Raw genomic sequence first — 6,260 nt, forward strand, 5'->3', positions numbered from 1 at the left:
TATTCGACTTATAGAAAACGCATGAAAAGGTTTGCTTCTGTTTTGACTCGAGGAAGGAGACCCAGTTTGATTTGTCCGTCCTCTTCACAATATTCACTGGTATCATTGATGTTGAGGGATCTCAACATTGTCCAGACTCCATAATATTTTGTTCATACACACATGACATTAATATAGAATTGATTATAGTAGTCCACATACTGCACTAACTGGCAAATCTACATAAATGTAAGCAGAGAAAAAAAGGCTTTTAGGTTTTTCATATTACCAGTTATTCTGTTACTATTTATTTATATACATTGTTTGAGAATTGATGATTTATTTTTGTTGATTGTCATTAAATGTACATTTTATGGAGTCTATTGTAAACGTAACCTGACGCAGACCAATCGTCTTTGGCCAGCGAATCACATGACATGTATAGTTCGTATTTCTCCAGGACCAGTTCAATCATGGATTGCTTTGATTGTGTGTGAATTCAGACTTAAGTCATTTTTAATATAAATGAAATTTCTCTTGTCCTATCTAAATATTTTTGTTTTATTTCTTCTGTTTTGTCCAGAGTTGTAATACATTTTTATGTCGAGCCTTTAACCCAAACAGCCTCAAGCTGATATGTTGTTGCATGTTTTTACAAACTCCCAATACTACGTGTGTTTCAGTCCAGTTTGGAAGGGGAATGCCATTCTACTGTAGGTGGACAGAGTAAGTTTGTTGTGTTTTAAGTGCAAAATCCGAGAGGTGCTGCAAAGGGACTGGTTGTGTGTCCTGTCACACAAACATACTCTCATTAAAACATACACAGGTACTCCCCCATGTCCTCCACCGAAAGACAGACAGACAGACAGACAGAAAGCCGGTGATCTGCCTGGTTCAGGCCGGACGGCCGCCTGCCTCCATGCGGCAGCACGAGAGAGAGGCCATTTGCTATTCCGTGGGGGGGGTCTTTCTCCGCTACTGCCCCAGCCGCCCGGCGGCTTCAAAGGTTCAAATTAATGACCAACAAAATAGTGTCTCCCCCTCCATCCCATGTGGGCCAACCCGTGGCCGAGGTATCATTAAGTTGAGGAATAATGAAAAAGAGGATAAGGAGAGGAAACGAGGAGGAGGGGGGAGAAACCCCTGCCAACCTCATCAGATAATCACCTGCGTGATTTGGTTTTTCCATCAAAAGGAAAAACAGGGTGAGGTGTGTATGAGAATCTATACCTGGAGGTTGGTGTATATGAGCCAAACAACTGATTATTGTGTCTGGAGTGCCTACGTGTGCTCGTCCTCTCTCCTCGGTCCCTCCCTCCTTTCTCTCTCCACCCCCACCCGTCCTCCCTCCTTCCCTCACCCCTCTCTTCCTCCCTCTCTCTCTCTCCCAGCCTGTCAGGATGAGCTGAGTTGTAGCGCTGCCGCAGCCTCCCTTCCACCGTGCAGCGTGGCCGCGGCAGACAGCGTGGCCGCGGCAGACAGCGAGCACGGCTCTATTTGAAGTTGTAATGGTGTCAAAAAGTCAGGGCTGACTGACAGCTGTCAGTCCCACAGGGCCTCATTAAAAACAGACCCACTTGACAAGGAAATAATTGAGCGTCGTCGACAACCCTGCCTGGGCTCCGTTTAGATGTTTGTATTTTCTTTCATTATTATTTCTGGCTATTATGTTCATTAGGAAATGGCATTAAACAACTTTAGATAGAAGGGGGAGGGCTAATGATTTGTTTAGAGGGGGGGTATTATTTAACAGGAGGCCTGTCGTATGATTCCTTGGCTTGGCAGATGCCTGGTATCATCTGCCAGCACTCTTTTTTTGTCTACTTTCTCTTGTTCTCCTTTTTGTCTGCCCATCCTTCCTTTTTTTCCAGCCCTCTTATATCTCTCCATCCCTCCTTCCTTCCTTCCCTCTCTCTTTCTCTCTCCTTCTCTCTCTCCGAGCAGCGGGTGCCTTTAAAGTACGAAATAGATTATTCATTACCCCCTTTCTGTTCTTTGTGACTGATTTGGTTTTCGACGAGCGTCTTGCCACGGGGAGAAGGATGAAAACTTGTCAAAAATAGGTTCTATCTTATTCCAAGGGGCAACAATAGCAGCAGGTACAGACACCTTTTAATATTTAATTAAGCCCAGTGTTAACCCTCAAGTGGCTAGAGGTGTGTGAGTTCCATACAGACAGGGAGAGAGAGGGGAGGGGATTTGGGGGGGTGATTGGTTATTTGATGTCTAAAGCCATTTAAATGCTTTCGCTTCTCTCCGATTGCTAGACAGGCTAGTGTTTTATGTCCCTGTCCATTGTCATATGATTGTCTGAGGGGCTGGTGAGTTCGTCATGTCCAAGGCTGAAGATGCTTTTTAAGGTTTTGGAGGTGTGTCTACCATTTAGGTTTGGGTCATTTCTTCTTCCTTATGCAAGACCCATGTAGGCGTATGCCACGTTTGAAAAATAAAGCAACCGAGAACCTTTCAACCACAGCGCAGGTTAAGCCTACGTCTCCTGGTGTTTAATACACAAACCAGGGGTCCTCTCAAAAAACAGTAAAAGGGGAGAATTGTTCCCAGGACGAGTAAACTTCTCGGTGGCGGCTCCTTCCGGTATAAAATCCTGCCGTTTGTCAGCCGTTTAGGTGGACAGGAATTGTAACGGGGAGCGTTTGAGCCGTTGTCCCTCTGAAGGACGCACCTTAAACGGGATAGGTAAACAACTCCGACAGTGGGATCGCGATGGGAGGGCAGACGTTTCATCTCCCAGAGAGTCTCCGCTGTCAGGGACGCCCGCCCGCAGACCAGCGAGCCGAAGTCCACAATGACACCGTTTGACAATATGGAAGCGTTTGCCTCTGTATCGACTGTCCAAACAAACGCAGACAAAAATACATTACACACATGCATCCCTCTCTACTGTCACACGTGCTAGAGCAACCTGTAAACCCCCTTTTATTCTATGATAGTAGAGAGAGGGCTACAGTATGTTCCTCCTTTTTGTACCAGTCCAAGTAGAATGGCTTTCTTTTATCATCCAACGCTGTTGTTTATTTTAATGGTGTTTACACGCACAAAGACATGACAATGACCCTATTCTCTGTGGTAGGTCACAGAGCTACAGCCGTGTATAGAGCGCCTACCCTTGTGCTTGTGGGCCAAAGATGGAGCCGGAAAAGTGCAATGGCGAGTGCAGTTGGTTTGCGTGTTGTGTGTGCATGTTTCGGTCTGTGTTCGAAATGTCCATCAATAGTGTAAGTCTAGTATCTTGATGATCAGGTCCAAGCAGCTGAACTCAACATTGTGTTGCTTTTCATACTTTTTTGGGGGGCTGTTTAGTCCCCCCCCCCCGAGACATTTTTGTGCTTTCTGTAGATGTGAAGAACGTTTGTGTTGTCATTAAAGCAGTATTGCATTTCAACGACAAAGATGCCCTGTCATAACTTCTTGTCGTCTTCCCTCCTCCGCCCCTCTCGTTCTGTCGTTCATTCGGCACCGAAATAAAACCTGACACTTCAGGAAGAAGGAAAGGCGAAGCCTGCAACTTTCCATTTTACCCACGGCTAAACCGCAGTCAAATCCAATGTCTGTACCTTCTACTATGTGTACCTCAACTTGCACAGTGAAGCACCGACACAGGTGAACGATTCATACAATATGAACACTGAACACAAAGACCAGGTCAGACACGGACTGAAGCAGACTAAACTAATCTCCCCCTCTTTCTTTCTCCCTCAACTCTCTCATCTCTCTCCCTGTAGAGTACTGACATATCCTTTGAGCTAAAATTAACTCTTTACCACTACAAAGGAATACAGTTGTAACCGGCGCTGCCATTTGCATGATAATGGAGACTTCATATAATTGACCCAGTAGGCAGTATTAGGCTTCTTAAATGTTTGCATACTTTCTCACCTCTTGTTTCGTTATGCAATGCTTATCATTTCATTAGGGCTCCAATAGCTATTAGAATACGTGAACGTATAGTATGCTGCAGTACATGGTGAGATGCTTTTGCAACATTTAAATGCAGTAATTTATGGTGCATGGATTTGAATGTATGTCTAGTGGTACAGTGAATGTCAGATCCCAGAAGCCTGTTGACAAATTGAAATCAGACGTCAGTGGGGACATTTTTTGAATGTCTGTTCTCTTTTCAGAGACAAAAAGCGTTCTTCTGGTCAATCCTCAGACAGTGTAATGTAGAGCTGGATTGACAGAAACCGGCAGAGGTAAAGAGAGGAGATCTGGAAGGATGTATGAATCAGACAAGGCTGCAAGAAGCCTGGAAGGCAGGCCGTGACTGTTGTGCTAGTTCCAAGCTGCACAGTCATTTACTTTGCATGTGGTGTCTTACCAGACAATATTCTACATTTCCAACTGGGAGGCATCAGTGTAGAAATCACTGTCTTCAAAAGACGGCCTGCCATTCATGTTCCCCGTAGCCGGAGATCTGAGCAAACGGTGATAACCCGCGACATCTTTCTGGAAAACGGGGAGTCGATCAGCTTTGATGGAGCACATCCTCTATGACAGGCTACTGAAGAGCTCTCTAATGAACTGGGGAGGGGCGGGGGGGGGGGGGGGGGGGGTGCATTGGCAGCATGTAGGAAGAAGGAAAGGGGGATGGGATGGGGGGATTAGGGATGGAGAAGGGGGGTACAATTGTGTCAGTGAGGCATTTCATATGCATAATCGTCTAAACATAAACATAAGCTCATAGATATATTATAATGGATAGAGGTGAGGAGGATGGAAGGATGACAAAGATATTGGAGATGAGGAAGATGGGATGGAAGGATAAGAATGGTATTGGAGATGAGGAAGATGGGATGGAAGGATAAGAATGGTATTGGAGATGAGGAAGATGGGATGGAAGGATGACAGAACAGTATTGGAGATGAGGAAGATGGGGTGGAAGGGTGACAGAAAGGTATTGAGATGAGGAAGATGGGATGGAAGGATGACAGAAGGTCTCCATGGTACCTCTGCCTTAGATGGGGGGGGGGGGGGTTAGTGATTCAACATTCATGGAGGTGTGTCCAATCACAGAGCTCGTCTGACTGTCTCTACACAGGGCAGGAAGTGAAATTAAACTGTAGCGAGGGGAACCCCTGCAGGTTGGCATGAGGGGTCAATTGAATGGGGAGTTAAACGGTTACAGAATTTATATGATGTCCTCTTATATCCCCAACCACCTTTTCCTCACTCGTACTGTAGGATACATCTAACACAGTAAGGAATGGCAGCCTCCTTGTTTTTATGTGGATATCATGCTTGTTTATCAGTGCTGTAATATGCAGGAAGAATGTATTTGCTTTCAAACTGTGGGCATTGGTCAGTTTTTAACTCACACAGACATGATTCAAAATACTTTCACTGAACACATGGACCAATACATTGTCCAGTCTTTCTCTCTCACACACACACACACACACTATTATAAAACACACAGACACACCTTTATTGAGTTGTATAGTGGCGGCAACAAAATGCACAACTTTTGTTCATCTCAAGGATTTTTCTGACTGCCCAGATGAACAGAGCACCAATATTGATTTTTCTCCTTACCATGCAGTGACTGGGATTACCCATTTGCTCATTCATTTTTAAAGACTAGTGAGATTCTTCCCCCTTTTTTCTGTTTTCTTGTCTCTATCATTCCATTTTTCTAAAGAGTGATTGTACCCTCCCCTTCTGTGGCAGAATCCCTCCTTGACCCTGAGAATTGTAATTCTGCTATAGATCACAGCTTTGGAATATTAGGCCTTACAGCGGTTAAATAAAATATGTTCAAATCGTCCAATCCCAGAGGCCATGGCAGAAATTCTAATCAGCAAAAAGAAAGGGAAAGGATTATGGGTAAAGGGAAGCATCAGAATCCTACTGGCCAAGTCTGAGGAACAGGAAGAGAAAGAGCGAGAGGACCAAACCTTAATCATCATAATCACACTCATCAACAACGCTCTGTGAAAGGTTCTGCATGACAGCGGGAGGAGGTGGGTTAAAGATTTTTTCAAAATAATTTAAGCGAGAATTTCCACGGGTATTGAGAGTAGTATGCCAAACAGGACAACCCTTCTGGGCCCTGGACGCCTTCACTTGACCATTGTAGGTTGGAGTCAGAATTGATGAATTATGCCATATTTCAACATGGAAGGTACTAACATGGCTGGCTCCATGTTTACGTTTCCTCGACATACTGTAACTTAAAGACGCCCCCCCCCCCCATAAAAAAAGAAGAAACAAATCAAGTTTGTCACAAAAAATAAGCTTTGGTATTTAAGCTTATTGCACAG

At 44.6% G+C, this 6,260-nt stretch overlaps 1 protein-coding gene across 2 annotated transcripts in view; it reads left to right on the forward strand.

Moving 5' to 3' along the window:
* Positions 1-3,389, forward strand: part of LOC129838058 (vesicle transport through interaction with t-SNAREs homolog 1A-like) — a 234,886-nt gene extending 231,497 nt beyond the window's left edge. For both annotated transcript variants that reach the window (XM_055904776.1, XM_055904864.1), the window contains one exon: positions 1-3,389. This exon is cut by the window's left edge and continues 906 nt beyond it. The gene's annotated coding sequence lies outside the window, so the exon portion shown is untranslated.
* The last annotated feature ends 2,871 nt before the right edge of the window (positions 3,390-6,260 follow it).

This window comes from Salvelinus fontinalis, chromosome 1 (assembly GCF_029448725.1).
Source record: "Salvelinus fontinalis isolate EN_2023a chromosome 1, ASM2944872v1, whole genome shotgun sequence".
Lineage (NCBI taxonomy): Eukaryota > Metazoa > Chordata > Actinopteri > Salmoniformes > Salmonidae > Salvelinus > Salvelinus fontinalis.